Source organism: Lagopus muta, chromosome 3, assembly GCF_023343835.1.
Source record: "Lagopus muta isolate bLagMut1 chromosome 3, bLagMut1 primary, whole genome shotgun sequence".
Taxonomy (NCBI): Eukaryota; Metazoa; Chordata; class Aves; order Galliformes; family Phasianidae; genus Lagopus; species Lagopus muta.
Genome location: NC_064435.1, coordinates 68,510,582 through 68,538,165, shown reverse-complemented (window position 1 = coordinate 68,538,165; position 27,584 = coordinate 68,510,582). Strand labels below are relative to the sequence as shown.

General features: G+C 38.4%; 1 long non-coding RNA gene across 1 annotated transcript in view; it reads right to left on the bottom strand.

Moving 5' to 3' along the window:
* Nucleotides 1-1,398: 1,398 nt before the first annotated feature.
* LOC125691416 (uncharacterized) overlaps nt 1,399-27,584 on the bottom strand; it is a 38,355-nt gene continuing 12,169 nt past the window's right edge. The window contains exons 2-4 of the long non-coding RNA XR_007376119.1: nt 9,167-9,266; nt 6,299-6,404; nt 1,399-1,464 (exon numbers count right to left, since the gene is read on the bottom strand). This is a non-coding gene — a long non-coding RNA (uncharacterized LOC125691416). The remainder of the gene's footprint in view (nt 1,465-6,298; nt 6,405-9,166; nt 9,267-27,584) is intronic.

Here is a 27,584-nt window from a genome sequence, read left to right as displayed (position 1 = left end):
GGGGACACAACATCACAGAATGGCTTGGGATGGAAGGGACATGCCAGCCACTAGACATGCCCCGCAATAAAGCGCAGTGAGGCATAAAGCCTCATTATTCTGTGTTGAGGTTGGAGTACTGCATAGGGAAGGAAACAAGCATCAAATTTGCTCATCCTTACTGTGGGTTGGGAGGTATCTTAGAACCACAGCTGTGTATTCTTCTGGAGAGAAAAAATGGATTCACTCCTAAAGAGATCCTGTGGCTGGACATATGCATGTAAATAAACAGACATGCACAGCTCCAGAGGGAGCTGTGAAGCTAAACTGTCTGGTAGCACAGACGTATGACTTGAGACAACTAACATCTCTGATCTCAGGAGAGTGTGACTGGGAGACCATAAAGTATTCCAGACTCAAACACCATCTAGGAGAATTCATGAGATATCCTTGAATGGAGATTATTAGGCATATGGCCACCCAGAGAAAAAAAATTGAGAATGCAGAATGTGGGAATCTTGGCTAAGAGAAGGCTCTCCACACTTTTCCCATTGCCAAAATCAAAACTTGATATGTATGTCTTCCTGTAGAATCTCCTGTTTCCTTAGAATTCAACAAAGTAACCACACTGCACAGGACATATACCTGTAATTTAATGAATTTTTCAAACTTGCATCATTTTCATGGCTGGTTTTTGAGTTTTTGTTGTTGTTTCCTTCTTTTCTTCTTTCCTTCAGAACTGATGAATAGTGTTTTCTGCTGGAATGGTCTTTTCCCTGAGAAATGCCATTTACATATTAGAGAGCTCTTTGTGGCAGCATTCATAGCACCATGTCACCACTTTGAGTGGCCTAGAGTTGGAACTAAGATGAAAAAACTATAGTAAAGTAGCAGTGCATCTCAGCAGGAACTTCCTACCTCAACAAATGCCTTCAAAATGAAATTTCCTATTGAAATCTGAAAGTTCAGCAAAAAAATTCAAAGAGGGATAGACTGAAGGTAAATTGGGCATGAAATGTAAAATAAATTGAAATGCGATACGCCCAACACAAACATGAAAGGATGCAACAAAGGGAAAGGATAAATCAGAAAGTATTTATTACATCCTTGTTTATTTCTAAAGTAGTCTAACTTTGCTAGCTGGTATTCCCACTTAGTACAGTTTCCACTATAATCATTTGTTTGCTTTGCAAGGAGTGCAGCTGAATCCTTTTGAACAAAACTGTTCCTGCATTTTAGACAGGCATGTTCAAATGGAAAAAAAACCCAAAAAACTGTCTCAAATACCAGAGGTGAAACTTGTAACTTGAATTTTCACATTAGAACTGCAGACTATATGATATCTGCACTTTGAAGATCTGAACAGCTAAAATGGAATGAAAATGAATATCTCTGACTGGAATCATTCCAGGATTTTTTCCTGTCTCAATTTTCTTGCTTATTACCTTTGCAGCTTCCACTGATTTCTTATTTCTCAAAAGGTATCTAGAACATAAAACAGAAGGGCTTAGTACAGATACCAAGGAAGCACAGAAGAGAGAAAACACTATCAATGTATTTAGTATTTTTGCATAAAACTATGCTTTCTTACTGCTACTTATAGCAAAACATTCATTTTAACCGCAATAAATAAACTGATTACATTGAGCAAAGTCCTCACATTCATAATGGTATCCATCTAGCTACCAAAATATGTACAAAAATAGGGTTTATGTGACAATTGAAATGAAAGAGCACGTTAAATAAATTCCCTTTTTGTTGCTCAGATATAGGGATTCCTATAGCAGGATGCTGGGAAGCTACCCTCACAAAGATGGCAAATTCCCTCAAATATACATCAGAGTAACCTAAACATCCAGGGCCTCATTCAAAGTGAAAGTCTCATCAATATCATTTGAATACATCAGCATCTGTGCTTAGCTCAAGGTCATGTATGATTCATCGCAGCCCAGCATTCCCTGTTCAGCTATTTGCTCTTCACAGCTTGAAGTTTCCAAAAGATGATGCATTTTTACTACCTACTTCTGAAGGTGGCATGTACCATGAGATTTAGCAAACAACAAGGGCAGCAAGTTCAGCTATCAAGTAATTTCCCTTAAACAAAACAGCTGAGAGTCTTCCTGTCTAACTAATCCTGTAATACCTGGAAGACTGCAGTTACAGAGCTTTATTGGAGACAGCTGATCACCACTTCAGACACTCTGGTACTAAGCAAGATCACCAAGTTCAGCTAAATAGTGTGTTGTGTAGCACATCACTGAAAGGATACAGAACTGCATCCAGGGCAGGATCAGGCACGGGATGGGACTGAAGATGATAATTAGCATTAAAAGGAGCAGAAATGTTGCCCATGAGTGTCCCTGGATACCTCAGAAATGACCTGGATGTTTCAACATTCCATAGTCACTTTGTAAATCCAATCAAGATACAGATAGGGCAGACTAAGACTGTTTTCTAGAGCAGAGAAGCATATTGCCTATCTGGTCAGTCAGCCCACTTAAGGATTGCATCTCTGGGAGAGAGCTGGTACCCTCTTTGCACAATGGAATAAGTTTAAACATGTTTTCATGAACATAGAAATGAGCAAAAGTAGGTAACAACATTCAATTTCCTTCTAGTTCTGTAGTGAAACAGTCACACTATCATTCTTGGCCCATGTCATGAACAGGTACGTATAGATGTCTATCTTTCACTCTTTATCCATACACTTGGCTGCTTCTTGTTAACCTCAGTGTATATTTCTGGAACACAGGTGTGTTTGTTGCTCTAAATCACTGACAGCAGTGCTGACATGCCTGTGGTTCTCCCTTCTTCAGGTTATCTGCTGAAAATGCTCAAAGTATGCACATGGGGCTGCTAGATTGGATAAAGGAACTCAAACTAGAGTTCAATAGTGATGACCTTCCTGGAGCCACCTGCAGTGAAAAGTACAGTGCTTAGATTTTTCCTGCTGCTGGGTTTGGTAATGAACAAATGGTACTTGTAGTAAGCAGAGAACACAACTGGTTTTTTTTAAAGCATATATATTATCCTCAGACCAATAAGACAGTGATTTTTTAATCACCTTATTTATTTTGCATGTAAAAGACCCGAAGTTACAATTTAAGGCAAGAGTCCTGCTGCATTACACAACTAGCTCTCTGGGAAGCAGAGCTGCAGTGCAGTTGTCACCAGGAATGACCACCAATCTTAGACAACATCTGTGTTAGATTCTGTATTTAAATTCTGTGCATGGTTGTGGCAAGAACCTCCAGCAAACATAATTTACAAGCAAAGACTTCACAGCTGCTATTTTTGTCCCTCTTTTACTTCTGGGACCCCAAGTCTAGCAGGATCTACTAAGCAATCCTGGAGCAACTAAGCAATCCAATATCTTTGAAAGTGGTACTGCGTTTATTGAGTGTTCAGAACTGTAAATCTGCAGATCCTCCTAAAATAATTACTTCTTGCCATTTATATGCCCTGAACTTTTAAAGAAATTATAATACCTAAGCAACAGGGTGTATTTATTTAATTAACAAGTACTCCTTCCACGGATAGGAACAAGGGTTCCTTCTGTTAGATGCCACTCAAACAGAACAGGAACACAGTTCACGCCCTGAAAATCATGAAATCTAATTTCTCTGGAGTGCCTTGATATTTTCAAAGTATCTCCCTTGTTTATTAGGCCAGAGTGGTCAAAAAAAAAAAATCAATGCGAGATGAGGGAGGTTTTTCACTCCCTAAAAATGTAGCAATTCCTCCTGGTCTTCTGAAATAGAAAAGGCTGCCTGCTCCTCAGGGAAGCTACATGCAATGTCAAAAATTCTACTTTGGGTTTTGAGTGCAGCACTTTTCTCCCCAGAGCTCAGCTGTACTTCCAGGCTCCTTCCATAGTCAACATCTAAAAGACCTTACAATACAGGCTTATAAAATACAGTAGAAAAAACAGCATCAATTTTCCTTTTTTTTTTCTCCCCTAAGCTCTGCAGTGCTGTTAGTTAGAAGCATAATGAAGGCACTGTAGATTTCGTACACAATTTCCAGTGTTCTGTAAGCACTAAATTGTTTTCTAAAGTTCTACCTGCTACAGAGATGCATGGCTTCTCAGAACAGAAACTTCTCCTGTTTCTTTTATTGGTTTCTGTCTTACACAGTCAATGCTGCAGCTTAAATGAAGAGTAGAAAGACTAAGAGCAATGGACATTGTGGAAGAAACACAAGAGAGTGGAAAGATGAAGGTACCTGTTGAATTCATATTTTACTTTGCATTGACATACAGTTGCAAGAAAATAAAATACTTCCTTTCCTGCTTTGCTGAGAAATGGCTGCCCGTCTCCTTTAGGTGTATTAGTTTGAGATGAAAATGCTTATAAATTTAACCAATTCTAATGTATAGCAGTTGTGAAATGAAGCAAGAAAAATAATATTGATAGAGTTAAAAATATTGTTTCAGAGAAACTCTTTAAACAATACCAAGCAGTTGTCTCAAACTTTCTGAACTTGAGACTAATGTCTTTACTGTTGTGGCACAGAACCAGAATCAACGACAACAGATTAAATTTAATATGCTAGATGTGTTGGCTACATTTTGGAAGAAACAATCTCAAGTCATCTTTATCCACTGCAAAAAAAATACATCTGGTACATTTAAATTTAAATGCACTGGAATCTAAGTGAATGAGGATGCATGCAGTTTACTTCAAGAGAGAGAACACACCTTTTACTTCAAGAGAAAGAACTCTGGGATATCTTTCCAGTGCCTTTGGTATATGATAATCCCCTCAGAAAGTATTGCTAAACTAACCAATGTGGAAGGTAGGTAAATTCAATAGAAGATTTCGGGTTTTAGTGCTTACTCTGTATAGTAAAACCCTTGTGGCTACTGAAACTAGTTGGAAAAAATTTCCAGATCCATTTTCGTTTCATGCATTTTTTTATCAATTTTATCTCTATTACCTAACGCAACATTTGCTGGAGATGCTACAGTTCTGAAACACTCGTGAGATGTGCTGCCTCACTACATGTTGACAAATATAGTATCATAGAATCATCAAGGTTGGAAAAGACCTCTAAGATCATCCAGTCCAACAATCAACCCATCACCACCATGCCCACTAACCACGTCCCTCAGTGCCACATCTATACATTCCTTGAACATCTCCAGGAACAGTGACTCCACTGCATCCCTGGTCAGCCTGTCCCAACACCTCACCACTCTTCTCAGAAGAAATGTTTCCTAATATCCAACCTGAACCTCCCCAGTGCAACTTGAGGTCATTCCCTCTCATCCTGTCACTGTTAGCTGGGAGAAAAGGCCAATCCCACCTTGCTACAGGGAGCTGAATAGAGCAGTAACTTCTCTCCTAAGCCTCCTCTTCTCCAGACTAAGCAAACTCAGTTCCTTCCAATTTTCTGTCTACGTGAGGGAGAAGGGGTTTCTACTTTTGCTGATATCTGGAATTCTCTCATGCAAAGGAATATTGCTGCAGAAATAATGTTATTTTAAACCTAATCTGAAATTCACCAGGGGTAATGAGAAATCATTATTTGCAGCAAGATTTGAGGCAGGTCACTGGCAAGCACAATTGACTACGTTCCATCTGGTTATGCCAGACAAACAAAGTGCTGGGGGAAAATTTTCATATACCATTTTCTCTGTGCATTTGCTGATTTCAGACGTTTCTACTAAAAACTGACATCACTTTGAGACTTTTTTGTCTTGTGGAGGTGATGTTAATTGCTAAAGAAATATGTTACCCGCTAGAGAAAGAGGTGTGAGACAGCCGAGCATCCCAGTGCCTGCTTTATTCATTGATTAAGAGGTAATTTCAAAATGTAAAACTGCCTAAAGTGTCTGTTGGATAGCTGGAATGTAGAAAGGGCAGTGAGAGAAACCCATAGGGGATTATTTCTGTTTGGTTGAGAAGCTCAGAGTACTTGCCAAGCATTAGTGGCATAAGCTACTTTGACTTCATGAAATGACAATCAGAGCGTGGCCAAGATGAATTCACAGATAAGTGACAGCCTTGGATTTCAATCAAGATCTCATCTTAGCAAAGGCTTTGGGTTTTTGTTCATATTTTTTGTCTTGACAGCAGGTTCCACATGTTGATTATGATCTATGTTCCTCTCATCAGTTTCTGCACCTCTGAGAAAAGCAAACAAAATTATAAGGAACTCAAAATATTTTCCGATTTATTTGACCTAAAGGGTTCCAGCTCTAAAAGGGCCACTGTCCATATGCAGGTTAAGAAGACCATAACTCTGAACTGTCAAAAACCACAAGTTACAAATGATTTTTTAAGAAATAGTAACAAAAATAGTTATTACTACCTACCTCTTTTGTGTGTCCTTCACGAAGGAGTCCTAGAATTTGTTGTGAGTTTCTGGATACATAGTTTCATAAAGCTGGATGACAGTTTAGATGTGATGTAAACAACCTCCTATATGAAAAATGTAGTAGAGAAAAATGTTCATTAAAAGCTGAAAATGAAATCATTATATTTAAAGGTAGCTCAGTTAACACTACAAAAAAAAAAAAAAAAAAAAAAAAAAAGAGTATCTTAGAATACAGAGTAGAATTTAAGCTATGGAGCTGATTCACTGATAGATAAAATAGAAGCAAATTAGACAAAAGTTAACAGGATTTCAAAGATTGCACACTTAAACAGCTGATTTCAACTTAATGGCTGGCAGACCTTTCATGTTCATTGTCATGCTTATCCTTCTCTGTTTTTCAGAAACAGTAAGTATAGGATGGATGTGTGTCTCATTTGTGGGACTCGGTTTCCAAAAGTGATTTAAATGACTATCAGACAGTACAGGATTTGCAGGATGGATAAGGTGTTCGACAAAGGGAGAAACATAGGAGGTACACCTGAAATAATATCAGTAGAAGGTGATAAGTGGAGTTTCTTATCTATCACCTCTGAAACTGACTTGTTTCAGTATTTTCAGTAATAGCATTAACCTAAGGAAGACATATGCCAATAAAATGTATTGGGTATGTTACACTGGGATCCATTACATTATCCCATATTGCGGGGGACTGCAATAGCAGAATTTCAGTCACAAGGACTGAAATGAAGAAAATGGGAATGAAATCAGTATTACCATATGCAAGGTGATGCACTTGAAAAATACTGTATATCTAAACTATGAACTGGGAGTTCCTTTGTGGAAATAAAAAAAAACACCAGTAATCTCAGCTAATTCGCAACAGGTCAAATACAAACCCTCAGGAAGATTGAGGGCAGGAAAAACAAATACAATTCTGTGATATCTGTGGAAAGCATTTCAAGGAAAGAAAGGAAAATGTATCATAAAAGATACTGATGGGACCCCATCAGAGATACAAGATAAATTCCTGACTATCAGTACTGAGAAACAGCAGTGCAAAACAGAACAGGTAGAGAGAACTACAAAATTATGTCTATGCTGATATGGGCACCCCATAGCATTTTCTGTCTACATTTTGCTGAAAGTTAGGAGGCTTTTGCTGAAGGTTATTGCTGTTTTACTTCATCTATGTGCCTCAATCTTCTTCCAAAGCAAATGGATGAAAATGGAGCCATGAACCTCCAATTTTCACCCCACTGCAGATCCTACTGTCCAGAAGAAAAGTTTCATTCACCAAGTGAGTGAAAGTCTGTTTCTATTTATAATCTAAAAGAGACAGAAACAAAAACAACAACAAAAAAAAAGCTTGTTCTTTCCTAATGTTGCAAAATGAAGTCTTATCTGGAACAATTGCTATCTATAAATAGAGAAGAGCGTTAATACCAGGAAGAGAGAAGATCTAGATGATAAAACTATGATAAAAGCAAATGGATAAAAGCAGCCTATGTCCCTTTTTAGCTGGGTTCATAGCAAATATCAAAGCAGTGAAATGATGGGCAATATTTCAAAAGGAGACCTAGCAGTTTTCAAGCATTATTGCTTTTACAGATGGAATTTCAAGTGCCTAGGAAGAGAATTGTCAGATTTTGTGCTTCTGAAAGGAAAGGCTGGGACTCAACAAAACCTACTGGGACATTCTTTGCAAGATTTCACCTCAGTAATTGTTTGATGGTTGTTTCTCATTTATTATTAGTTTTTATTTAACTACTTTCATTACATAGGCTGACAGCTCACAACATTGCTTTAGCACAAAAGCAGGTGAAATTGCATTAAACAATTTGCAGAAATTTAAGAATGCTATTCCAACAATTTTACCTACATCAAACAAATCTTTGTTCCAGTAAAGAAATACTACATTTGTTACACAACCTTTGCCATTATGGTGTACTAACCACCAATGATTACTTGAGATCACACTAAATACTTGACTGTGACAAATACCTTGTGCCATTTTTAAGTGTGGAGATACAGGTAATCTTCCAAATTTCTCATTTATAACTACATAGAGTAATCTTTATACATTTTGAGTTCCAGAGGCTAGACCGTGAGCAGCTAACTGCCTCATCAGGAAAAAGTATTTAACACTTGAACTTTTAAGAACTCCATTTGCCCGTTCTTACTGGTTCAATTCCACTGATAACTAAAATTTACAAGGAAATTCCTTGAGGGTCTAGCAGCACACAAATCCCTTTGCTATTAAGCAGATCAGAAACAGTCTCTCTTTTATTCTTTGCTATAAGATACACTATTTTTCCTCCATCTTGTTTTCACAGAAGGCATTCGCAGAGGTAGCCTGTGGCCTGGTAACAGATTCATCCCCTGGCATTCAAGCATTTTGGGACCTGACCTGGTATTAGGCAAGTAACCTGCAGGTGTAGTTTGCACACCAAGAGCAAGGCAACTAAAATTAATGCACACCTGTGTGGCACTACTCCATGCTGGAGAAGATGCCCGCAGTGTAACCCATGAGAAACCCACACAAGAACAAGCAGATGTTCCAGAAGAAAAAATCCTGACTCCACATTCTGGATCAAGGATGTGAGGAGGAAGGCTATGTATAACACTATGTACTGTCTTTACATTCTCCATCCTCCCTTTGTCTCTTGCAGGAGTAAAAAAGGCTGAATTAGTGAAGCTGAGCCTAGGAAAGGAGGGAGGAAAAGTTTGGTTTTTTAAATGTGTGTCTCTGTTTCTCATTGATAAATCTATTTTAACTGGCAGTAAACTAGTATCACCAAACTGAGCTTGTTTTGCATACAACAGTAAGTTGTGTCAGTATTTATCTTGAACCAAGAGCTTCTCATACCTGTTATTTTATTTTCCCATCCAATTGGAGTACTGGTGGCAGTGCATGAGCCAGTAGGTTGTAGTTTGTTAGCCAAGGCTACCTCACCGCATAGTTACATCTGGAAGATGAAAAAAAATAACTGCTATATAAAACAGCCATGATAAATATTGGGACTTCACTCTTTCTGGTCACCCTATACAGTAGTATTTTTTTTCTCAACCACATGTATGCCACAAGATTGTTGTTCTTTTAACACAGTTAGAGGCTCCTATTTCACATCTGTAACTCTTGTTGCAGCACATCTACCCACAAAAAAATCTTTTTTCAATCACAGTATAGCAAGATTAGCAAATTCTTTTTGTATTCAAGGAATATTAATACGAGTGCTTCTATATTATAGTCCAATAAACTTTTCTGAGGGCGGCACCTACATAAACTTGCCTCTGAAGAATTATACGCTCATCATAAAACTGTCAATTAGATTTCTGAACATTCTAAGATAGTACAGAGCAATTCCTGCTGTAATAGCTCACTACACTGACATGACATTCAAGGCCCAATGTGTGCATGCTCAACAGGGAGTCACGTTCTGGAATGAAGCACAGCCAAGTGCTGGACTGTCAGGTGAAGCAGGCTGAAGCTTTAGATTGCGAGTTTGTAAACAGCCATAGTTTCAAACCTCAGAGAAGCCTTTTTCAGAAATCTAAAGTGGATTTGAGAAATTACAATCACCAAAACGCTTTTAGCACGCTTTCTGTGATTTATTGTAGCACATCCCATACTCAGACAGTTGCTCAGAGGATGCAGACTCTGAATAACTCAAAGACTTGTGACATCTTCAGAGTGTGCTTTTTTTTTCCTGGAGATGAGAAAAAAAGCTAGGTTAAATAATGTGGCTTTGTAATAGAACAGTGATCTAATCTTTGTTTGTTCTTTCCACTTGCCTGCACAGAGAAATTAGTTATTTATCAAGTGATGATGCAAACACAATAACTTTTCTAATGTGTGTACTGGAGACAGGAGTTTGGAGAGAACATCTGTTGCATGCTCACATCACTCAGTACAGCTCAGATTTAACTCATGTGGACAACAGATGCTTTTATTCAGTTTGAAATGGCAGGATGATTCAAGGGTATGTATTTTCCTGCAAAAATTGATTTATTCTGTTCTTCAGACAGGTTTGAATAACATTCTCTGAGGGCATGGACAAAGTCAGACAAAGACAGAATTCCTGCTCACAAATTTCAGTCACCCCCTAACTTGTGGGAGAAGCGACATGCTGACTTGTTTCCATGGATATGGCATAGCACATTACAGCCAAGACACAGCTAGTAGGGCACAACACAGCCCACCAAACATGTCCACTGGAATATAGTTAAGTTAGAGATTGGCACTGTTTATTATCTTTACTGGTTCTGACACAATTCTGCCTGCACCAGTTCCTTAATATGACCACCAAAAGTCCTTGTGGGTGCTACACTCATACAACAACCCAACCAAAAGATCTCCAAACAGAAAGATTTACAAACATACTTCCCTCTTCCTGCTGTGTCTTTTCACAGTCCCTTCCAGCCCCGCTCTCAATCTAACAGGCTTCATCAGATTTCTAGTTGCAGCAAGTACTGTGTTAACCTTCTGCATCTGTAGGGAGCTTGTGCCAAGTCCCAACTTTTACCTGACATATCTTAGCATACACCAATGCTACAGATACACCGATTCTTACTTTACACCTCCTCCTGACAGTTTCAAGATGAAAAAAAACATTTCCTAAATCTATCTGCTCACTTCCTCAAGGGAACAGATGAATATTCCACTACTTCCCTTCCTTCCCTATTCCAATTTAACAATCCAGACACAGAAACCACACTTCTCCCTGCAGCCCTCCCACTGCCCTTTTAAAGGAGCGTAATACATTGTATCTATAATCTTCAGCTACCTGTTACACAATTACACAATTAGCCTTCAAGCAGCAGTGAGATCTGTTAATTACTGTTAATTTCTGTTACTTACTAGCACCGAGATGGATTTGAGCCCGCCTGAGTTGTTCCTAAGGTTATATAAAACAAAGAAGAAGGTTCTATATGCATTTGTAATGAGTTATGCAAGAATACAACATAAAGGCAATACTGCTATCTTTATAGGAATAATTCTTGCCTCAAACACATGGAGTTCTAGCATTTTCCAGTCTCTGGTCTGAGTACATTTTTATCCTCGTTTGGTTTTGATAGCATCTGCTTTATAGAAACAGTATGTTTTCTTGCCTTAAACAACTGCTGTACATAGGGGTTGGCTAAGGAAAATTATTTCAAAGCTTAAACTCTTTTCTTTTGGTTATGTGTCTTTCAAGGCTGCTGAAAATACTTTGATAAAAGGCACATTGCTTGCTTCGGTAATTATAAACTGATAAATTTTTCTGAATGCGACAGCTGCAAAGATTTTCACTATTCTCCTTCAGTTTTCTAACTACAAGCCTGCAGATCATTATGTCAGTGGTGGGAGCACAATAGTATTAGGAAAATTAAACTGTTTTTGAATACACTGAAAAGGAGAGGACTGCACAATTGGTGCAACCCCTATGCAGTTGTCAAAACCTATTAACAATCCTCCTCCTTTGTATTGCTTTTTTCCATAATGCTCTTAATATTACATATACTCAGTGCAGGCCTCTAGGTTAAAGCTTCACTGTAAAAATCATAGAAAAATTACAGCAGAAAAGGACCTCTAGAGGTTTCTTAGATTAAACTTTTACTCTAAACAGAATTCACTTCAGAGATATGCCAGGTTCTTCAGCAGTCCTCAGTAAAGGACTGAGGATGGTTTCCCATTGAGGGAAGATGACTATGAATTTTTGGGTAGTGTGATGTGGTTTAGCTGTATGAAATAAAAAGCACTAGGAATAGTTATTACAGGTCAGCTTAACTCCAGGAAAATCTCAATGGTCTAAGTCATAACAACATGGCCAGCACGTCAAGGGAGGTGATCCTCCCCCTCTCCTCTGCCCTGGTGAGGCCACATCTGGAGTACCATGTCCTCTCCCTGGGCTCCTCAACTCAAGAAAGACAGGGGACTTCTAGAGAGGGCGCAGCAGATTGCTACAAGGATGAGGAGGGGTGTAGAGCATCTCCCTTATGAGGAAAGGCTGAGAGAGCTGGGACTGTTCAGCCTGGAGAGGAAAAGGCTGAGAGGGGATCTTATCAATGCTTATAAATACCTAATGAACAGTAGTTGAGTGGGTGGGGTCAGGCTGGGGTTTTTTTTTTTTTTTTGTCAGTGTCCAGCAATGAAACAAGGGGCAACAGTTGCAGACAAGAGCATAATCCACCCATAGAGTTTGTGGAGTCTCCTTCTACGGAGATGTTCAAAACCTGACTGGATGCTTTCCTGTGCAAAGTACTGTAGGGAACCTGTTTTAGCAAGGGGAGTTGAACTCAATGATCTCCACGGGTCCCTTCCAACCTCTACACGCCTGTAATTCAATGTTTGTGTGCAGGGAGAGCCATGGGAAGAGCTGCCTGAAAAGCACTGTGTTAGATATTAGATGAGCAGAAGAAAGAAGAGGTAGAGGGAGGAATGGGAAAGAATATAAAGGAAGAAAAAGAAAGGTTTTTGTTAGGCTGCCCACTTACAGGAGGAATGGCTTTCTTATTTTATCATTCTTGAGCTTGTAACAGCCATTTTATGAAAATATCTTTTCTCAAGTACTGATTTATTTATCCTCTTTGTAATGAAAAACAAGAACCTTTCAGATATTTACATTAATGGGCCATGGTTTGGGGTCTGTTTTGCCTCAGTTGTACTTTATATGGTCAGCAGGATATGAATGAATTGATTTAAAATTGGTCTAAACAGTCTATAACTGAATGCTCTACAGAGGGAACACCTCCAGATGTTCTATATGAGGAGTGTGATGGCTCTGTACCATCAGATTTTGGCCTAGTTTTCGTCCATCAGCATTTCAGAGAAAACATGGTAAAGGAGCAGGGGGAGTAAGAAAATTGTGACTGATACGCACAATGCTTCAGTAGCCCTGATGAGCACAGCCATATCTATGAACCAGGATTGCCACTGAGAAATAGAGAGAAAAAGAGAGAGAAAAAGAGCTCTAAGGCACTAGTTTGCAGACACTTGCAGTGTCTGCCCAGAGCATGACTCCTCATGACTGACCATGAAAAGATGGCTGAGCAAAATGAAGCTGCATGCATCTTGTAACTGTGCATTTGTCCTGATCCTGTAGAACCCTTGGCTGAAATCAGTATATCACATAAAGAAGTTTTTTCACAGATTATTAGAATAAAAAAAAGAAAATACTAGCATTTGACATGAAGTATTTGTCTTGAGAATTCAAGAAGTCTGACACACACACATACATTTTCACAAAATCACAGAATGTCAGGGGTAGGAAGAGACCTCGAAAGATCATCTAGTCCAATCCTCCTGCTGGATCAGGGACACCTAGATTAGGTCACACAGGAATGCATCCAAGCGGGCTTTGAATGTCTTCAGAGAATTGATCCTGCAACCTCTCTAGGCAGCCTGTTGCAGTGTTTTTTAGCTTTACTGTGAAGAAGTTCTTTTTCGAGTATTTATGTAAAATTCCCTATATTCCAGTTTGCACCTGTTGCCCCTTGTCCTATTATTGGAAGTCACTGAGAAGAGCCTGGCACCACCTTCCTGGCACTTACTCTTCACATATTTATAAGTATTAATGAGGTCACCCCTCAGTCTCCTCTTCTCCAATCCAAAAAGACACAGCTCCCTCAGCCTCACCTTGTAAGGGAGATGCTCCACTCCATCATCTCTGTGGCTCTGTGCAGGACCCTCTCAAGCAATTCCCTGTCCTTCCTGAACTGAGGGGCCCAGAACTGGACACAATATTCCAGATGTGATCTCACCAGGGCAGAACAGGTTGTACACTATCCAATTGATTTGATTTTAAGCCTTTGCCTAAAAGACTAGTTTTCTTCTTTGCTTTATTTTCACAGAATCATAGTGGGTGGAAGGGACCTCCAGAGATCACTGAATCCAACCCCACTGCCAAAGCAGGTTCCCTACAGCAGGTCGCACAGGTAGGCATCCAGGCAGGTCTTGAACATCTCCAGAGAAGGAGACTCCACCACCTCCCTGGGCAGCCTGTTCCAGTGCTCCGTCACCTCACTGTAAAGAAGTTCTTGCACATATTTGTGCAGAACTTCCTATGCTGCAGTTTCTGGTCATTTCCCTTTGTCCTGTCTCCACACACTGCTGAAAAATTTTACTTTACTATTTTACTATGATTTGGGATATTTTTCAAGGAAAAAAGAGTTATCATATTGATTGTATCATATTGATAAATCTAGTTTATGCATTTTTTTCTTCCTTGTGAGAGAGAAGGAAATTAAAAGCATTTTAATAAGACATGAATTAGAAATGAAAATTGTTCTTCAAATTCTGTGAAATGAAGTACTGTAGAACTCCTTTTAGTCAGTTCCCATTGATTCGTTTCTTTTAATCTAATTGAAGACTGATGGTAATAGTTATAATGCATATTTAGAATATATGCCAGGAAAATGCAATCTCACCAGCTCTGATTGTAGTTTTTTTCACAGTCTTTCTACTAACATACAGAATATAAAGAGATATTTGGACTGGATAGTGTTTTAAACTGTATTAAAAAAAAAAAAAAAAAAAAAAAAAAAAAAAAAGGAAAGGGAGAAACTATTATCAAATTTCTTTAATAACAAATTATGGAACTCAAATAATTTAGAACTCAAATAATTTTTTGCCTTCCCCCCTTAAAATATAACTTAAGCATCTGAATAGGATTGAATTAATATTACATAATGTGCAAGAACTATCAAATGATTACAAAGCAAAACTGTTGGAATTTTGTCTATATGGTACAAAGCAGACAATAATCCTGACACAAATCAGAATGGCTGTCTGACATCAGGATTTCTGCCAAATCGTAAATGATTGGGACAGCATTTATGTCTTCTTCTAAAAAACATACAGCTTGATTAAACTGTCAAAATATAAAGCAAAACGTCATGTAGTTTTCTAACCTGATGCACTAACAGAATCTGAATGTTCAAAATTTAAATATTGATAAGGTCTGAGAAAGAAAACACAGCTCTCATAAGAACAGAAAATAGAGTGATAAATGGATGCGATAGAAATTACACTTGAAGATTAATTAGGTATCTGAAGAGAAAGAATGTGCACCAGTAGCAATAAAAGAGTGCAATTGTCCATAAATAGAATAATTTGTTTTTAATTCCAAGAAAAGAGAACATAGCGGCTTCAGTGACATACGGATATCAGATGACAAAAAGTCTTCAGTGGATTAGCAATCTTACTTGAAGCCACGTGAAACAGTAAAAAAAATATTAGCTTCAGCAAAATGCATTTTCACATAACTCCTTCATTAGTAGACTGATTTTTATAGATGCAAAGCACTAACTTAATTTTCCTGTTCCGAGGGCCTTTTAAAACCTGACAGCAGAGAATATATATTGTAGGACCTTCATCACATGATGCACATGGTGAAAAGTACCTGAATTTGCAGCCTAACAAGGTGCAAAGTTATGATCTCAGGAGCCACCCTCTACCCAACTACATCAGGTGACATCTAGAGTCAGTTTGCAATTCACTCTATCAAGATCACTGAGTTCTTTCAAGATGACTTACCTGAAAAATCACAGAGGTAGATGACACTGTATGGTAACTTTCTTTGCAATGAAAATGAGGTTATTTATCAGTAGCTATAGGGTATGCCCAGCTGAGATCTATTGCTTTTTTTTGTTTGTTTGTTTTTTTAACATGGAAGTACCACATGCAGACCAAACCCTTCCTACTTGAATCATGGCATGTCCAGGGCAGCACCACTTTAAAAACTTCCACTGAGACTTTGGACTCTGGAGAAATATTTGTTATTGTGGGGACGGTCCTTTCCAGCAGGAAAGAAAAATTTCAGCATCTTGGGAGCTCCAGGTGCAAAAGGTTCTCAAAACATATTTGCATCTTTGTAAATGTCACATTGTCCAGAAATGTTTTGGATTCTCCATTCTTAAAAGTTTGAAAACTCACTTGAACAAGGCACTGAGCTACCCTGCGCACTTTTGAAGTTTGGCCTGCTCAGAGCAGTGGTAGGCCTCCACTTGCAAACATCCCATGATATCACAATCTATATCTCATGTTCTTGAAGGTGGAGCTGCTGTCACATAGAGCTTGCCATTTTAGATCATTTTGTGCCTACGTTTACTGTGACATGAAAGTTCTGTGACAGAGACCAAAATGCTGAGAATCTGAATAGTAAGAAGCAAATGTTTGGCTGTATCGTTCTGGAGTTATTACTATTACTTTTTTTTTTTTTTTTTAAGCAATTCCTGCAAGGGAATTTAAGTTTAAATAGAGCCATTATCAAACTGCGATAGCTTATTATCCTCCAAGCACATTGATGCCACACAACTGCCATCCCACCACTCCTCACACACCTGTTGCTGGCAGCTATGAATGAGCATGTATGCATGCCTCTTCCAGTCTATGAATATGTGCATAAAATCTCCCCTCTCAGTAACACACCAATCTTTCCTGCTGCATATCATTACTGCCTTCTCTCCATCCTCTCCACTGGTAAAAGAGCAAATACTTCCTGACTTCAATTAGGCTGACTTTCCTTTCTCCCATTCATAGAAGCTCAGCTCCTCTGAGACGAAATTGTTTGTCATATGATTTTCTGGCGAAGAAAATAAGAGAAGTCTGTTTTATTTTTTAGAACAAATGCATTCAGATTTAATTTTGCATTGTGAGTATAGCACAAAAATTCCCTTGATGGTTGCAGCTGGCCAGGCACAGAATGCCAGCAGTACATCAATCCTTGCCAGTCCTGGTCTTATTTACATTTACAACATGCTCAGTTTTCAAAATCATTGAGTCCTTTGGCTTTGTTCAGCTGACAAGTAAATGTTTCCTATTATTGTATTTTTGATAATGTGGATGCAATTCCATGAGTACATGTACCAAGAGTAGAAAGTAAATTAACTGTGATGAAGTATCAATTTGAAGCAGAAGCATTCCCATACCTAGATGTCACATTCCTCTGAACTTTTAAGTTGGATGGCATTAGCAGACAAAAATATTTAACTCCACTCTGCTCCATCACTTGGCACAGAATTCAATTTGTTCCATCCAGCACTTTGTAGGGTGGGGCAGTCCTCCCTGATTCGTTTTGCAGTTCAGCTCCTCTGCAGTAGCTTCCTAAGCTGAGAACGTGTGGCACAACTATCTCAGCACTTCTAGGAATGTCTCTTCTTTGAAGTCAGCTCTAAAGCTTGCCCTGGCCTGCACTGTGCTGCAAAAAAAAAAAAAAAAAAAAAAGACTCCCATTTTCTCCAATTTCTCAAGCCTCTCAACTCTCCCTGTTGCTGTTGGTTCAAATACTTCCCAGCTTGTATGCTGGGTAGCTCCAAGGGAAGCAGATTCCTGTCCTCTTTGAAGGCCTCCACCTAATGTGCACCTGGCAGCCACTAAAAGTTAAGAGATCCCTCTTGCCTTGAAGTACAATCACTCATTTTATAGTAGCACAGACCACACTATGCATACATTAAGCAAACCAATCACATTATTCTACCACATTTCATAATCATACAGATTACTGAACAGACACTAGAAAACATAGTTATGAAAGAAGAAAGAATCTGAAACCATAAAATGAGAATTTCCGGTTGCTACTAAAAGATCAGTAGGCTAAAAATATATTTTGACAAACAATTTAAGCTTTCCAAATATGCCTGCTTTTGGTTGTTGGGTGGGATTTTTGTTGGTTCTGAAACCCATAATTAAATGTTTTCTCTGTTACAAGTTCTGAAATCTTAAATCACATCTGACTGCGTTGAAAGAAATGAATGAAAGGCTGGGACTGCTTCCCTCAGTTCTTCTTATTGACAAACAGAAAATTCACTCTCTTGTGAGCATTTTCACATACAAATTAATATTTTGAATTTTTCCCCACAGAAGTGATTAGAAAAATGCAACACAATCCAGGGCCACTTCACCAGAACACTCCAGTTTTGCAAAACCATGCAGAGAGAAGTAAAGAGATGTGCTGAGTTAAGCTCCTGCAACTACGTTTCAAAACAGATATTCTGAAAAAAGTACTCTCTCAAGCATCTTAAAATATATACATATGCAGCCCTCCTTCATTATTCCTTTTTGAGATTTATTTCCTGTCCCTTACACCTTTCTATGAGGAGGAAGAAGCAGTTCAGTTTTCAAAGCCTTTAGAGACTGTTTATGATCAATTTCTGCAGTGCAGCTTCTAGTCTGTGTGCCAACCACAGAGAGTGCCAATCTCCAACTAGTAGCTGGTAGGATGACTCCTGAAAAGAGCATTGGACTTTTATCCCTGAAGGGTCAAAATATACCTCCCCATGCAGCAAGATGGCAGAGGACAGAGGTGTCCAAGGGCCTAAAGGTTTGTCTCTCCCTTTGCAAACAAAACCATGCAGAGATTGAAAGTCAACACCCACTGAAGTTTATACTAGCTTTCATTTGCATGAGCCCCACAAGCATCAGATACACAGGATTTATTCCAAATCAATATCACACTTGTGAATTACACCATTACTGTGCTAAACAAAATATAAGATGGATGCTTTATGTTCAGGAGTTTGTTAGTAATCCTGATAGATTCTAGACGGCTGCTTTACAGCATGTGTTCCACCATGGCAGAATGTCTGCAGCTCTGGAGATATCCATGTTGCGTTGAAGGAGCCCAGAAACCCAACACTGGCAAAAACAGAAGACTTTATGTCCTCATTTTGAACATTATCTCATGTACAAGAGGGGTGCAGCGGGGGATCAGCTGCCAAGAAAGGGTCATGTCATTGTTAAGGAAGAGTGGGCCTTGCGTACTCCACCCCTCCATGTAACTCCTCTGCAGAGAAGAGGAAGACAGGAGATTCTGACACTGCCAGTGTGCTACTTTTCACAAACACCAAGCACACACAGACCTTCAAATTTAAAAGCAGTCATGTGTATGGTCATTGTGCTAATTATACTGATTTGTTGGTTCTAATTACACTGACTATGTAATGTTAAATTGCTTGAAACCACAATTACTGGAATTGTTTACTTCTTCCCAACCACCACATCTTTTATTAAAAATAGAGCGTAGGTGAAGAAGAAAGAGTCGTTCAGAAAGATGGCAGGAAATTCTACTGCAAAGTTTGGTCCACGTTGAAGATATTAAGCTAAATAAAGCCCAGGAATGTAGAGAGTATCTTCAAATGAAAAACAATTAAACAAACAAACAGTGACCTACTTATTAAGAACGATTCATAAACTATAACTCACTTGCTTCCATAATTATTTCAAATTAGCAACAATAAGCTTTTATTCTCATAAGATTTCATTTCAGCAGAGTTCACATTAAAAAAGATATGAAATTACGGAATATAAAGCAACACCTAACCATTTTCAGTGGAAATCCAGAAATAAAGAGAAAAGCATACACTAAATAAAATATTCTAAAAATACTTAATATATTTTCAGCATCAGATGAAGGGGCTTCAGTCTCCTATAAGTATCAATCTATCTCCTTTTTTTCAGTAACACTGGGAGAGCTACATAAATTAATTTCTGCTTGGTGTCTGTCTTCTGGAAATAATATTTTTTGCCTGCAGCCAGATCTCAACCTTTGTATTATTTTCTCTATGCTAATGAGACTTGCCAAACTCTATTCTTGACCTTTTCATCATCTGCCTATCATCCACTGTTGATTTTATCTACTAACATAATTTCAGTAAGCACATATGCCTGACAACAGAAATATAAATGCAAATGTAAGTAGACAACAGTGTGCTACAAGCATATCTGCAGCCTTTTCTCTGTGATTGCCTCTTTTCCACCCTACTCTGAAAATTTGCTATGAACTCAGTCTCCACATATTTACAATCTTATCATAAACATTTCTCCTAGTTCTGCTACTTTATTCTTCATTTTTCTTTCCTAGGCCTAAACAAGAGAAGAAAAGCACAAACAGAGAAAGACTCAAACAACCCTTTAACTATACAGTGCAATTCACTCACAGCCTTATGATCTGATAGCACAAATCTGAGAAACCTGCTGGTTTTCTGGTAAATTTCCTTTGCTGTTTTATCCTCAACAGTCTTGGATCCACCATTTCATGTTTTAACAGAATTTGATGAAAAAGCTCTTTTCTAATCAAAACCATATGCAGTATACTTGAATTCTGTATTTTAAACTACTGAGCCAATTGGCACAAAATAAATAATTTTTCTCTGGAAACCCATTCTGTTTTCAAATTGAAATGGAAGCAACACATCAACTAAATGAAAAAGGATTGGTATTTTTTGGAGCATGCAATGAAACTGAAGAGTCCTACATTTTGGTGGAGTTTGGCTTTCGTTTATGCATGCTTCAATTTTGTGCTAAACGCTATATACTTCGGTAGGCTGCTGGAGATGAAGTGAATTGCAAGGATGAAAGAGAAAAGTTCATTTGGCAAAGTGGCAGGTAACACAGTACATCTGCTTACCCCACCTAGGAGGCTTGACAGAATTTGCGGCACATCAAAATAAAAGCTCATTGAAAATTCTGCTGTTTCCCTCCTTTGTCCAAGAGTGTTAATTCTTATTTGTAGGAATAGATACGAGACAAAAGAAATAAATTGTGTTAAATCTCTGAGTATTTCAAACTTGGTGTTGGCATTCATTCTTAATTGAAAGAGTTCCAGTCAGCACTGTACAGATTCTGCCTTGATCATAACAATTATTGGCTCACAAGAAAATGCCTACTTGTATAATACAGGCTATCATATATATATATATATTATATATATATATATTTTTCTCCCCAGTCAGCTGCTCTTTTTCTTTTCATTGAATACATACAGGCAAGTTTTCATATCTGCAGCCTGAAGCCAGCTTTTGTTTTTCCTGTGGGAAAAGTCAGGAAAGAAGGTGGAATCAGTGATAAATGGGTACTGGAGACTAATTTGAGTGCCAGGTTGGGGGAGGAAGTAAGAATTATCAGCAGATATAAAAATAGAAAGAAAAGGAGTTGCAGAGTAATTGCAGACTGTAGACACGTGGACTGAATAAGGGGGTGGAGATCAGAAGTGTGGAGGAAAGTGGGAGAAGTTGAGCAGGGTGGGAAAAGATGATAGATAAGAGTGGGGACTGTAGTGAAGAAGGAGAGATCCTGTGGTTAGAAAGACATGCATTAATATGTACTGGAGGCTGACCAGTGGGAAAGCAACTTTGTAGAAAAAGACACACGCTAAGTATGAACCTTTAGTAGACCCTTGCTTCAAAGGGAACCAATAGTATCCTGGGCTGCATTAGGAAGAGTGTTGCCAGCAGGTCAAGTAAAGAGATCTTCTCTACCAAGCCTGGAGTACTGTGCCTAGTTATGAGCTTCCCAATTCAAGACACAGGTAAAACTACGGGAGCAGGTCCAACAAAAGGATGTGACAGTGCTGAAGGAACTGAAGTATCCTTCCTATGAAAAAAGGCTGAGACTGCTGAAACCGTACAGCCTGGAGTAGAGGAGGCTTGGGAGGGTCTCATCAATACGTGTAAATACCTGAGGGACTGAGAGGATAGAGCCAGCTTCTTTTCAGTGACGTCCAGTGCCAGGAAAAGTGGCAGTAGGCACAAACTGAAGCACAAAATATTCCCCCTGAACATCAGAAAATACTTTTTACTATGAGGGTGACCACCCAGTGGCACAGGATGCCCAGTGAGGTTGTGGTGTCTCCCCCAGACCCTACATTGGAGATATTCAAAAGGTATCAGGATGTGCTCCTGTGCAATCTGCTCCAGGTTGCCCTGCTCGAGCAGGTAGCTGGATCAGATGTTCTCCAAAGATTCTTGCCAATTTCAGCCATTCTGGGAAAGAGCTAAGAAACAATGATATAGGACAATTACAGTGTGAGAGTTGAAATCTTACAGGCAAGAACTTTTGAGTGTTTACACTGGAAAAAGTAGCTTGGACTCAGGAAGTACAAATGTAAGAACCAGGGATTATGGATGAGAAAGTTTAGACATATGTGATTTTATTGCCACTTCAGTTTTGGGTACAGATGAACTTGCATACCTGTCCAGTTTCACTGAACTACATTGGTAAGAAAAAAGTTCATTTGCTATCATCCTTTTACAGCTGAGAACATGGTAGCTTTGTTAAACAATTTCAGCTAGTTTGTTAGAGCAGTGATTCTGGCCTCTCATGACACTCTCAATGACATGCTCATTTACCCCCCTCTCCCCCCACCACACACACACAGTCATTCTCTCTCTCTTTCTCCCTGCTTCTGTAATCACATACTGCACTGTCAGGAAGCTTAAAGTAATTGTTATAGCACTGATGGCAACACAGCAGCTTTAACAACAACACAAAACATAAATTGGAATTGCTGACAGCAGTGGCACATTTTGGAAGCAAATCTGACAGGCAAAACACAAATCCACTGCTTTTTTTCATTTTATCAATTTTTACCCTGACATATGATGGGCCTTCCAATGCTGATTCACTATTCCTACTGATACTGTTAAAGTTCTGCCTTAGTTTCATTTATCCTTTTTAACTTGCAGTTACTTGAACTTGTATTTTTGTATGGCAGATATATTTCATTACCTTTGAGGGGAAGGGATTTATTACCACAGTGATTCCTTGTGATGAATTGTTGTTCATGGATGTTCAATTAAACAAATGATTTTTTTATTTTTTTTTTTTTTTCCTGAGAATCATGTGTGGGGTACAACAACAACAACAAAAAGTTGGTTACTTTGCTTCTTTTACTGGAAAATTTGTACCCCTTTACTCTGCACCCTGATTTTCCACGGTTTTCAATTAGCATTAATACTTGATCATTAAATTATTCTGAAATTTTCCATACAGTATCAACCTCCAGTGGGTAAATACTGTGGATGTGTGAAAAGAAAAGCCTACCTAAGAGCCAAAATCTAAAGGATGAGTTTTGTTTTTCTCCAATTCTGACAGACTTACAGAAAAATTTCTCATCTGGTCAGGACATGACAAGCTGGATGCTATTCCAAAAGCCAGATGTCCTAAGCTTCTGCAGTGCTTCTTTCCACTTCCCTAAATTCCTTCTAACATTCTATGCCTAATGCAGGAAGACAACCAAATCCTGACTCAAAACACTGGGATTGGTGGGATTTTGTGGAAAACAACCATAGCGAGATAAAAGCATTGGTGCATTCCCGTGCATCAGGCCTCAATTCTAGGCTGTGGGGGTGGTAGGAGAATCCTAGTATTTTTAGTATAAAACAGTACAGTTCATCCTCTTAAAGCTGAGAAGAAAAATCCATGAGAGGTATAGAATCATATAATCATAGAATCAAGATTGGAAAAGACCTTTAAGATCATCCAGTCCAACCATCCACCTATCACCAATTTTCCCAATAAACCATGTTCGTCAGTACAACATCTAAATACTCCTTGAACATCTTCAGGGTTGGTGACGTGGGAACTGAAAAAAAAAAAACAAAACCAAAAAAACCTTCTAGAGAGCTTGGGGATCAGCAAGGAAAACAGTGGGGAAACATGGATTGGAAGAGGAAAGAAGCTCTATGAAATGCATCGAAAATAAGTTCTGATGCTCAGGGTAGCTGTGGCATTATTATGACAGATTCCCTTAATAAGAAGCCAACCTAGTTTTAGAAGTAAGGAGTTCTTTCAACTTATCACCCAATAATTCATGAAACTGACTTCAGATCTTACTATTCTTTGTAGTGCTGCCAGACACACCTCAAAAGGCTGTTTAAGAATAGCAAATAGCATGGCAAATTTCCTGACCTACTTGGTCAATTCTTAACTTGCTGAGGTAAGGAAGAAAGGCCTAGTAGGAATGACGCATTGATCACTGTGGCACTGCTTTTGTCACTCAGAATGGTATTTCTCATGCAGCTGTTGCTGCTGATTGTTCTCTGAGGTGACACTGTTCTTAATTATGAGGGAAGATGATGAAATGCCCTTTCATTTGTGGAAGTTTTTGCAAGTGGGACCTCTGTACTACTTAAAGGAGCTTGTCTGTGAAATGAAAGGAAGCAGAGGGAAGGAGGAAGAATGAAAATATCATTACAAAGGATAAAAATTCTCTACTGTGGTTCCTTTATACTGGTTATCAGATAGCCTAACTAGAAGAGAGTCTGATTCATTCTTAGCCATTGTAGTAATGGGTATGGTGAATTAATACAGTCTTACATCAGGGAAAGCATATAAATTGTCTGGAATAAAACCACAAAATGTGAAGCAATGCTCCATTAGGGTAACAATCTGCTCCTTCCACCCTGCATGGCCTTTTCAGTCGGGATTCACCAGCCTTACAAGCAGACTTGCAAAAAGGAATTCAGATGCAAAATAGTAATTTACCCTTCTTGGTTCAAGTCCATGAGGCAGATGGGGCTGGAATGATTCATGCAAATGTTTGGAAGAAGGGTACATGCACAGTAAAAATTACACTTGGATTACAGACTGAGTCCTGCAGAATCTCGACTGTTTCTTGGAAGAAGTGTACCTGATATGGATGCTGAATGTCTTGCTACATTGTGCTTTCTCTAGAGTATATGAGAGGGAGTAATAGGAGTTCCCAGTGTCCAGAGCTCACACTGAGTTGTGTACTGCTAACACTAACAAGGGAACAGATTCAGTTTTCAAAACTTTGAAGCACAATTGGGCTCAAGTCTAGGATATTAATCTGGAAGAGGAAAGCTCTATATTTCACACCAACAGCCACCTACAGATCTGAACTACATACAGCTGAAAGTTCTTTGGATCTAGGATTTCTAGTCAAATACAGCATAAAAGCACCCAAAATAAAAGCAGTCTAAGGGATGAGAGAAACAACAGTAATTAAGCACTATCTTTATGTCTGTTTTGATGTTGTTTTCTGTTCAGTTAGTTGTTTTGGTGTTTTGTTTTTCCAGCTGATCTGATTACTTGTCAATTTCTAGCCCTGTGTTAGATCTTGTCTTTTCTTTGTGGGGAACTCCATACAACTTTTTGGAACTACATTATTCTTATGGCTGATTGATGAAAAACTTATTTTTGATGTATCCACTGCATACATAGCTCTTGGGGTACTTTCATTGTGTAGCTGACACAACTACAGCTTACACAGCTCATTTCTCTATACGCGTCCTCGAACTTAACTATGGCTGACCTTGACTCTAAGAACCTACCCTGAATCCTACCCTATATATACGTATATATATATACTGCATATACGTATCTGATATTACCTCGACCCAAGTTCAAAACCTTGCTCTCTGCTTTGTTGAACATCATTAGGGCCCACCTTTCAAGTTTATCAGGGTCCCTCTGGATGGCATCCTTCCTTCCATTGTATCAACTGCACTTCTCAGCTTGGTGTCATCAACAAAGTTATTGTGAATAGCAGTGTACTGATTTTAAGTTTGCAATAGGTTTTCTAGTAGTTCTACCAACAACTAACTGCTATATGCTGCTATATGCTGCGTCTTTTTGCATTTATTTTGGAAAGAAAATTTTTTATTTCAAATTATCCTCAAATGCATAGTCATTTCAAATGGCATATTTTATAGTTTGATGTCTACTCATCTCTTTTTCCAGCCATCTATTTATTTCACCATCTTAATTTTCCCCTGAATGCTTCTTTCTTTTTTGTATAAATATAAACTAAGAACTTCACATACTTCAAAGAAACAAATTTGATCATATTCAAGCACATTTCTACAGGTTAGGAGAGGTACTATCATTGTCCTGAATTACCTGCTAAATCACTGTGCATCCTAAAGTTAAAATAACACAACAGAAGTCATATTATGTATCTGTATTATATCAGTTATATATCAGAAGTTAGTAGAGCTGTGCTACTTGGCTTTTCTTGTGCAGTCATTACCACTGTACCTATACTGCCTCCAGCACCTCAGCCAAATAGCACACATTCAAAGTTTGGTTTTGTACTATGCTGCTCAACATGAGTTGACTTACTTCTGTGAGATGTTTTGCTGAGCAATGTCACTAAAGGAGATCATGAGGACTACTGGACTAGGATGGCAGGCACGTTAGAATGGTAGACTAAATATTACTGTATATGAACTCCAGAAATTATTTGCAAGAAAATCCTCTATTAACTTGTAGTAGTCCTTCTCACTATGATATACCTCAAGAACAGGGCACCAAGTGGATTAATCCCATAGGACTGTGCTTCTGCAGCATTCACAGAAGTCATTCGGGTGCCTTATTGAGGTCAGAACTTGGATCTGACTTTTCTGAAAACATTCACATGTGTTCACAAGAGGAAGAAATTTGTTGTTTCTCAGCTTTTGCTGTGTTCCTGCTGAGAGGTGGACTGATGGGGGGGAAAAAAAAATAAAAAATAAAAAAAAAATCAGCTTATCAAAACCCTTAGAGGTAATTTCTATTTCCCCTTTCTCCACCACCAAAACAGTCATCTCAAAAATAATTTTTTAAAGAATAGAATTTAAAATAGATTAAATGTTTTGATGGAGCCTAATTCTCAAAATCTCAGAGAGCAAAACCCCATGTTTCTTGATGACACAAAGAATAAAATTTAACTATGAAAAGCAATGATCAGTACTAGCACCAACCTATTTACCTAAGCAATAGTTCACATTTAAAACAAATGACAGTGGAGGGAATGTGTTGATTAGAAACAACAAAGAACTGATACATAAGCTTGCCTACTACTTGCATCTGCACTCACCACAAGAAGCAGAGAGATAAATCTGCCCTAGGAGGTTGAAAAGTATGGAACAAGCACAGGGCTGGTAATTCCAGCTATAATCTATGCATTCTCAGGCTTCTGAGATAGGCTGAGGTAGATGGTATCAAGCAGAATCAAATGTATGGGATTGTGGTGAGAAAGTTCAGCAAACAGTAAAGTGGGAGCAATAACCACACTAAAATAACAAGATAGTAAAAAAAAAAAAAACAACAAAAAAAAAAAACCAGCAGACTAATCATGGGTAAGGAGACCTAATAGCTAGCAGTAGATATGTCAATTGAATTTTAATTGAATATTTAATTTAGGAGAACTGATGAGCCTTTTTTGGTCAGCTCAGTTTCACTGGCTGCTAGTGAAAAACTTATTTAGAAATATTCATGTAATTTCCACCTGTGCTTCCCAGCAGAGATTTGTTTTCATTGTTTCAGATGTTTCATTTAGGACAAGAAGATATCATATTTAACATTCTGCATATGCAACTTTGTGGCCTTGGTAGCATGTCCTGCATGAGTAAAGAGTAAGTCTTTGCATGTACAAAGTTTGCATTTTTCTAGAAAAGTGTATTAACATACACTGCATAATTATATCACACTGCTTCTTGCTAAGCAGCATTGGGCTAAGACTGTTGAAGATTATTTTATGTTAAGAAAGTGAATTTTGGAAGCTGTTATTTGGTAATAAGGCTGA